We start from the raw sequence: 8905 nt of genomic DNA, 5'->3' as shown, positions 1-8905 counted from the left end.
GCTAAATTGCTCATGTTTGCCTGGAATTTGTGATGCTCCTACCTCAGCCTCCCTCGTAGCTAGGCTTAAGAAAATATACCACCATGCCTGGCTCTTCCTTCACTCTTATTCTTCCCCAAGCAGTATACTGCTATTTGCTGGTAGTGCTAGATTTTTGATGGGGCAAAGGGCTATCTCAGTTTTGCTGGTCCAGCCTGTTTTCAGCAGTCCTTTGGCTTGTGTCTTATATAGTTAGAGGTTTCTCACTGTCTACCTTCTTCCATACCTGTAGCAACCATATTCAGCCATGTCTCTGTGTATATCTGTACAGAGGGGCAGAATCTTAAGGTAGGAGAGCAATTTCTAGCATCTCCCTCAAGTGATAGCAAATTTCTGAATAATAAAAAAGTATAAAACCCCCATATGGTTGTATTATTTTCTTTCTTATTTTAATTGTCAGTTGTTCTATATCTGTTTTGATCTGTTATTTTGTGCATATAGATCTAGAATTGTGATGTTTTCCTGTTGGTTCCTTATTAATTAAAGGTTTAAGAATCTCTAATAATGCTTCTTGCTGCAAAAATCTGTTATCTGATATTAATATACTTACATCATCTTTTATTGGTTTGGTGTCTGCATGGTGTAGTTTTTTCCATCCTTTTAATTTTAGCCTTCCATTGGCTGTATGTTTTAGGCATATCTCTTATATGCCATATATAATTGGTTTTATTTTGTTTGTTTTTGGTTGGTCTGGGCTTTTTTGTTTTTTCTTTGTTTATTTTTTTTTGTTTGACAATCCTTACTTTTAAATTAGAACAGTTAGTCTATTTATATCTCATGTAACTTTTAATATAGTTGGGTTTTTATCTATTATCTTACTATTTTTCCCATTTGGCCCATCTTTTTATACTCCTTTTCTTCTCTTTTGATTCCACTTCCAAATCAGTCAAATGTTTTCTATTTCATTTTTTCTTTAAAAAGGCTGTAGACACTTCTGATGATATTATGTGTCTTTGGAGAAGAGAATATCTTGTACTATTTAAGCAGTTGTGTGAAGGTGGGCTCATCACCTAAATTCAATGTTATGGACTAAATTGTGTCACCCCCAAAATGTATATGCTGAAGCCCTGAAACCTGGAATCTCAGAATATGACTGTATTTGGAAATAGGGCATTTAAAGAGGTAGTTAAGTTTAAATGAGCCTCTTAGAGCTATCAGGGTATGGACCCTAATCTAATCTAGTATCCATAGAAGGAAAGGGGAAACAGAGAAAGAAAACAGTGTCTGATGGACGTTATTATCCAAAGTACATGTATGAAAACACGAATTGGTGTGAATTTACTTTGTATACAACCAGAGATATGTGTAATATGAATTTTAATGCATTCGCTGTTATATATAAATTTTAAAAAAATAAAAAGAGGGGAAAAAGAAAGAGAACAGTGTCTGAATAAGAAAAGGGAGAGATACTGGGAAATACCAAAGAAAACAAACAGTCATGTAAAGTCACAGAAAAAGCAGCCATCAGTAAAATGGCTGACTTTAAATAAGGAGGGAGATCTCAGGAGAAACCAAACTTGCTATAATGTTGATTTTGGACTTTCGACCTCCAGAACTGTGAGAAAATAAATTTCTGTTATTTAAATCATCCAGTCTGTGATATTTTGTTAAAACTACTCTAGCAAACTAATATATTCAATCAGCTGATTTGAAGCCATGTTATTATTGTCTTAATAAAGCTCAGCCTACCTCTGGTCAGCTCTATCCCAATGGTTTATTACTTTGGACTTAAGATGAAAGCCGGATGGATCTTTTCCTCTTTATCATCGACAAACCACAAGTAATTCTCGGGTCTTCAGGTTAAGGTTTTAGCTAATTGTCCCAGACATTGTTCAGAGTGCAGGAAATTACTTGATGAGGAAACATACTCTGTTTGAGACTCTCATGTTTTCTCTACTTCCCACCAACCACAAAAACCTCTGCCAGCTTCTCTTGACTCCCCCAGGGTCTTGACATGGGCCAAGCCTGAATTCTCAGCTTCTAGTTGTGTCCAGAATTTTTCCCTCCGAAAAAGCAAAGCAGCGGCTGCAGGTCATCACCACTCCCTCCGGAGTTTTCAGCTCTTGCCTCTTGTTTGCTTAAGGGCTTCTCCCCTGAAGGTCTTTGTCTTTCATTGCTTTTTAAATCTGCATGAAATTATTCTTTGCTTTCAGAGGTTTCCAGCTTAGCTCTTTAGTCTCCCACTCTGCATTAGCATCAGAATTTGTCAAATATGTTGAGGGATAAACCAATCATGTATTTGATTCTCCTCTGCCTCCAAATTTGTCACTCCAGCCACAAGAGATCTCCAAGGCCTCTGTCCATATACTGAGCCCCAGCTGCATCCCTATGCTTGGGCCAAGCCAAGATTCTTAGCCTCTAACCTCTTCTGGGAAAGTGTAGCTAAAAATCCTCAGCTCACCTCTGAAATTCAGTGCCTTTCATCTTTGTTGCTCCATAGTTTCGGATGCTTTTTTAAGAGTTTTTTTTATATATATATTTTATCGGGGCTTTTTGTGCTCTTGGAGTAACCAGACATCAAGTTTGCCTGCTACTGAGGGGTTTTCTTCCTGGGATATGGGATTTCCAGTGCTGAAAGAGACAACTTGGGGATGGGAGTATTAGGAATGATTAGTAAGCCTAAAAATCTGCAGCAAAGCTGGACTACTGCAAAGCTTCTTATTCCTATTCAGAATTGAGTGTTTAGTTAGCATGAAACAAATATCTTCCCAAAACTGTGAATTGTTCCTACTGCATATAGTCTCAGGCAATAGGAAGGAATGACAGTTTTTAATTCTTATCAATTTGTGCCTAGTTTTAAATCTTAGTTAAAATCTTCAGATCTTAGTCATTCTAGTGAGAATGAATAATGAATCAAAATAAAATATTTTGTGCCTGTATTCATATATTCTATCGAAATCAACATGGTAGATTGGGTTTAAAAACAGGGCAAATGCAGGTAATGTGGAAAAGTTGCTATTTAAATCACATTTTTAAATTATAGTTGTGGACTATAGACCACAGAACTTGTGACTTCTTTCTTTTTTGTACCATTAATTTGAATGTGAATAAGGACTTAAGAAAACTCATTCAATGCATTTATAAGGATGCATTATGTACCAAATACTGTGCTTGATACCGAACACAAAGACCTTTTTTCATCTCCTACAATCGTGCTTCCTAGCCCTCCAAAAACCATGACACAAATTTTAATAAATAACATGTTTAGGTAAAACTATGGTTTAAAAAAAAGGCGGGGTGGTTGCTTATACCCAGAAATTTCTGGCTTAGACTGTAGCCAACATAGGTATTCTCCAGGGCATTTCACTGCGTGTGTTGAGATCAGGATCTCCCCATATTTGTAATCCATTTGTGCATTAAGAAACCCATTGCTTTCCTCTTATGCTCTAGGCTTTCTTTTGCAAAAGACTCTGTGAATGTCTTTTCATGTCCCTAGAGGAAAACTGATACCAGTCCAGGTGTTTTGCAATACACCAGGTATATACATGAGCCAAATTCCCTAAATCCTTTTTCATTAAGAGTTCCTATTCGATGGTGCTTCTAGACTACAACATGTGCATACAAGCAGAAATTAGTGTCATGTTAGGCTTTTTCTGTTCTTTCTCTCTCTATTCTTTCTCTACACATTACATATTTTCTTTATCCAGAGGAACACATGATTTCCATTATGTGGAGTGCAAAATAGTTTGGCTTTGAAATAGGTAAGATACAGTTATTTACAATGGGAAAATGACTGTAACAAAATGTTATGTAAGCATTTCATAAAGTCCTATGTGATAGTCAAATTTATGCTAATTTAAAACTATTAAAATTTTTTAACTATGTCTGGGTAACTTTTTAGGTTTTACTCGTTTTTTTCCTTTGTGATACTAGAGTTTGAACCCAGGGCTTCACACATACTAGAAAGTGCCCTACCACTGGGATAGATTACCCATTTCATTTTGTTTTGACACAGCATCTTGCTAAGTTGACCACACCTGTCTCATGCTTTCATTCCTCCTGCCTAGACCTCCCAAGTAGCCAGGTTTATGAGGCATGTGCCACTGTACCAGGCTACATTTTAGTTCTTTACAGTTGATGAATGTAAATTCTCTGTCCAGTTCTCAGAAAAAAAATCTAGGATTATAAAAATGTAAATTTTATTAACTTACAAATGTTTTGTTTAATTTGTAAAATGTTCAACCAATAATAAGTGGGGAGGATTACTGTGTTTCCTAGCTAAGGAAGATTATCAGTATACGCTCACTTATGAGAACTTGCTTTGACATGACATCCTTTTATGGTAAGATAAATAAGCATGATTATGGTTATAGAATTTATTCTTTCTAGGATTAAAATATCACTGGCCAATATAATCATGTAAATACCCAAGTTGGGGTAATTGGAATGGCCAAGATAATAAGATCACCTAGTCTGGTTTACAGTCATCAGATTGCTACTGGTGGCAGGGGCCTTCTGGATGAGGGGCCACTGTAAGCATGTTAGTAGCAGAATTCCGCTGAGCAGAATGGCATTTAATGGGGCAAGCCCACAGGAAATGGTAGAGGCTGTGATAAAACTTTATGAGGCTCCAACAACTTCCTCAACCTAAATAGGCAGAAATAAATTAGCAAATCTCCAAATCATTAGAGACAAAAGAACCCAGTTGTGATTCTCCAACTTCTTATAATGCAGTAATCCTATGACCACATACTTTAATATAGTATGTTTGAGCTTCCTAAGTAAAAAAGAGAGATTTTTACCCAAACAAATAATGAAGTTGCCTATAACATGTTATTGATTAATAGATTGGTAAGAAAGTAATTGAACTAGGTGTATTGTATTGTAAAATGAGTAAAATCATGATGTTGAATAATTTTTAGGGCAATTGGGGAGAGAATGTGAAAATAGTGTTAAGTATTTGTACCTATCAATACACTTTCTACAATTTTCCTCCAAATGCTAACACATTTTTTTGTAAAATTATTTCTAATTATTTTGGGGCTTTGTGTAAGGCATGTGCCACTGTACACAAATTTTTATCTTCTAACTAGTAGTTATTATTATATATGAAAGCTATTTTATCTTGAATTTAGGTACATTACTAATTTATATTTGTCAGTTTTCAATTTGATTCACTTGCCTTTTCTAAATAAATAATTTAATGTTATAACTGGCAATATTGTTAATATTGTACTGTAGTTAAGTATCAGTCATGGATAAAATGTCTTTACAAATGATTTGTTCATAAAAGGTTCCAAATAAAATCCACACATGGCATTTGGTGGACATGTTCCTTGTATTCTATAATAGTTCCCCTAGTTTACTTTCAAGTCATCTGTTAGATCATTTGCCCTATAGAATTTCCCGCACTCTGAATTTTGTTGATTGTATCCTCATGGTATTATTTAACATGTTTCTTTATCTCTGTTTCTTGTAAACTAGTAGTTAGATCCAAACTCTTGAATGAATTCAGGTTTAATGTTTTTTCCCCTTGGCAAAAAATACTTCAGTGGAACTATACACTTTCAATCATATCATATAAGGAGCAATGTAATGTCTGGTTGTCACACTTGCACTACAGATAAAAAGGATCTGTGGATTCAGGTGATGTCAGACTGATTCATTCGTTAAAAAATTAGATAAACTTTCTTACCTAATATTTTTAAGCAGCCATTGATGATCATTGCCAAGATTCATTATTTCCTTAAGGTTCCTTAAAATGTTGATTTTTTTCAATTCTCTTGTTATACATTTATTTATTTTGATTCTTCTATTAGAATGTTTCTTATCAATTAGTTATTTTGACATACAAACTGTAAAGGAAAGGTAGGATAAATGCTTGACTTAATTTTCAGAATAATGAATGACTGTCTAGCAACCTCTAATGTGACATGAATTTTGTTTTCATTTTGTTGTGAATTTTTATAGAACATGGAAATATATAAGTGTATACACACACTACTCACCTATTTTAACTCAATATGGCAATTTTAAAATTTATTTTATATCTGAAAATTCATATCTCTAAATTCATTTATGTCTGAAATACAGCTTTGGCTATCTTCTAAAGTGAGTATATGTGTAATGCTATATGTGTATGTGTGGTTCGCATATTTTTTTGAGGTTTTGGTTTGTAGTTTTCTTACTTTATATGTATATATTTAAGGACTTTTCTTTTTATACTGTACTAAAAATATGGTCTTAATTTTTGTTTTAGGGAATATTTAATTATCTATTATGTTTACATCTTTCTTATTTTGTCTACTTTGCCTATTATAAAATTAATTCTGATGTGCATTGGTGTCTTCTACTGAAAGTGTTTCTACTTTTCTGTCTATAGTTAATATTTTTATTTCACATAACTTGGTACTCTTATTTGGTTATTATCTACCCTTGTCAAAGAGATGTCTGGGGCCATTCAATTTTTAATCCTTTGTGGGTATTTTAGTGGATTTTTTTTTGTGTGTGTGCTGTGACCAAAAAGACCTGACAAGAACAATTAAAAGGAGAAAAATTTCATTTGGGGGCATGCAGTTTCAGAGGTCTCATTCCACATGAAAATGAGATTACTCCATTCCTCAGAACCTGAGATGAGAGAGAACATCATGGTGGAAGTGTGTAGCAGAGGAAAGCAGCTGGGAACATGGTACCAGGAAACAGAAAGAGAGCTCTGTTCAGCAAGGACAAAACATACCTCAGGGTCCCCTCTCCTCTAGTCACACCCTACCCATATACAGTTACCACCAAGTTAATCCGGATCAGTGAATTAACATGCTGATTTGGTTAAGGCTCTCATAACCCAGTCCTTTCACTTTTAAACCCTCTTGCATTGTCCCACACATGAGCTTTTGGGATACACCTCACATCTACACCCTAACAGTGGGTAACCACAAATTTAACGATATATGTCGTTATTACAAATAATAAAATACCTTATTCAAAATAGCCTTTATTACCTTATTTTATGCTTTTCTACCTTGAATTGTAACTTGATAGTATAAATTTTGCCATTTCCACATTTTTCTCATTTTCCCAGTAAATTCTGCCTGTTTCATTTTTTGTTGCATTGTCTTTTCTAGAGATAAAAAAAAATTGTTGCTTTTCTTATCCTCTCTTCCCAGTCTGATATTGTAAATTATCATTTGTTTTTGTAAAAGTTAGTTTTGTGGCTATATGTAAAATAACTAAATTTATATTTTTATTGGTAGTTAATGTTATGCTTAATGCCTGTTCTTCTATTATTAATACCCAATTGTCATTTTTGGTTAATCATTAATTTTTCTAGGCTATGCTTTAAGCATTTTATTCAGTAATTATATCTATTTGGTATGTATTTAGCATTCTGATATCCAGACATCATCCGTAAATGGGAACCTTAGCAGAAACTTGAGTGGAGGTTAAAATCTCAGGGTCACAACTATTTTCTCCCAAGTTCTATAGATTCTGCTTTCTGTCTTCTAACATTTAGCTCATAGAGGAGATGTCTTACTTTGTGGGTAACCTAAGCATCTTTGATGGATTCCCCTGACCCCATGGTGGGGGGGTTCCCCTTTAACCCCGTGTCATCTCCAGATCACTGGCATTAAATCATCTGACTAGATGGTGCTCGCCTTTGAATGGAGATCCTAATGTTTCACTGTAAGTGGTTTTTTCCTTGTTAGAGTGGAATTTTAGAAGGAAGAAATATCATGCCTGCACTCCTGGCACTATTTTGTCCAGGATTCTGTTCAAGTAGGTATATAATGTGGTCCAGTTTTTATGTTTTTATAGATCATTCTGGTGACCACAATGTGGGGAAAGGTAAGAAAGGGTGAGGAGGAAGAAGGGATGTTGGGCACAGGGACACCTGGTAAAAAACTCTGTCATAGCCTGGTAGATGCTAGAGCAGGGGGTAGGAACAGGGAAAGGGAATGAAGCTCTGAAATACTATAATGTAAAATTCAATGATTTGGTGACTCACTGGCTTTTGTCAAGGGGAAGGATGATTGCTGATAAGGTACTTGTCAGTGCCATCAAGTAAAGTACAGGAGGAAGAATTGGGATTGAGAGAAAGAGACCAATTTAATTTTGAACTCTTTTGGGATACTGTTTTTGTTTTGTCTATATTTACTGATGGGATTTGTCAAGTAAATTATTTTATTTTCCAGTGGATTTGTTGGGAAGGAGGTGAATTTAAAAAATCAGAGAACTTCTCCAATTTATTCTTTGTTATTATATTATTGCTTATGTATTAAATTTATATTATTTATAACATTATTTACAGAATAATAATATGACTTTTATGTTTTTTATATTTACATTAATATATATTAATCTTATCTTTTTCATCATAGTCATTATATTTTTTATAGGAGTTATATATTTAAAACAGACTGAGAAGATTAGCAGCTTTTACAGTTCTAAACAACTGCACCAGCTGATATCTAATTAAAGAATAGACAAAGCCTTGAAATTAGGTGAGGCTCTAAGTTAATCACACAAAAAATTCCAAAATACTGTAAATCATCTAAGAAGTTGTAAAAGGTATTAGTCAAATTTGAAATTTATGTTCTTTGTCATAAATTGCTCTGACAAACTGAACACATTCCCTGTAAACTGTAGAAGGGCCTATGCTATCCTTGGAACTCTGAGTCTGATAATGAAAGCACATTAATGAGAATTTATTATGAGAGTTAAAGATGTTTTTCCTGTTATTGCCAAGTCAACTGGTATTTAATGAGAAGCAGTTTTGGGGTTCTTGATTTTAAGGTTTTTTTAAAATAACTACAACATAAAATAATATGCAATTTTTAAAAGTTTTCCTGTTTTCACTTAATAAGATCCTAGGGTTGAATTTTATTGTTTTGAAATGTGTTTATTCATAGCATATGTGAAACTACTTTTC

The sequence above is a fragment of the Urocitellus parryii genome, chromosome 11 (assembly GCF_045843805.1).
Source record: "Urocitellus parryii isolate mUroPar1 chromosome 11, mUroPar1.hap1, whole genome shotgun sequence".
NCBI lineage: Eukaryota > Metazoa > Chordata > Mammalia > Rodentia > Sciuridae > Urocitellus > Urocitellus parryii.
The sequence above is the reverse complement of the archived record's forward strand: the minus strand, read 5'-3'. Positions refer to the sequence as shown.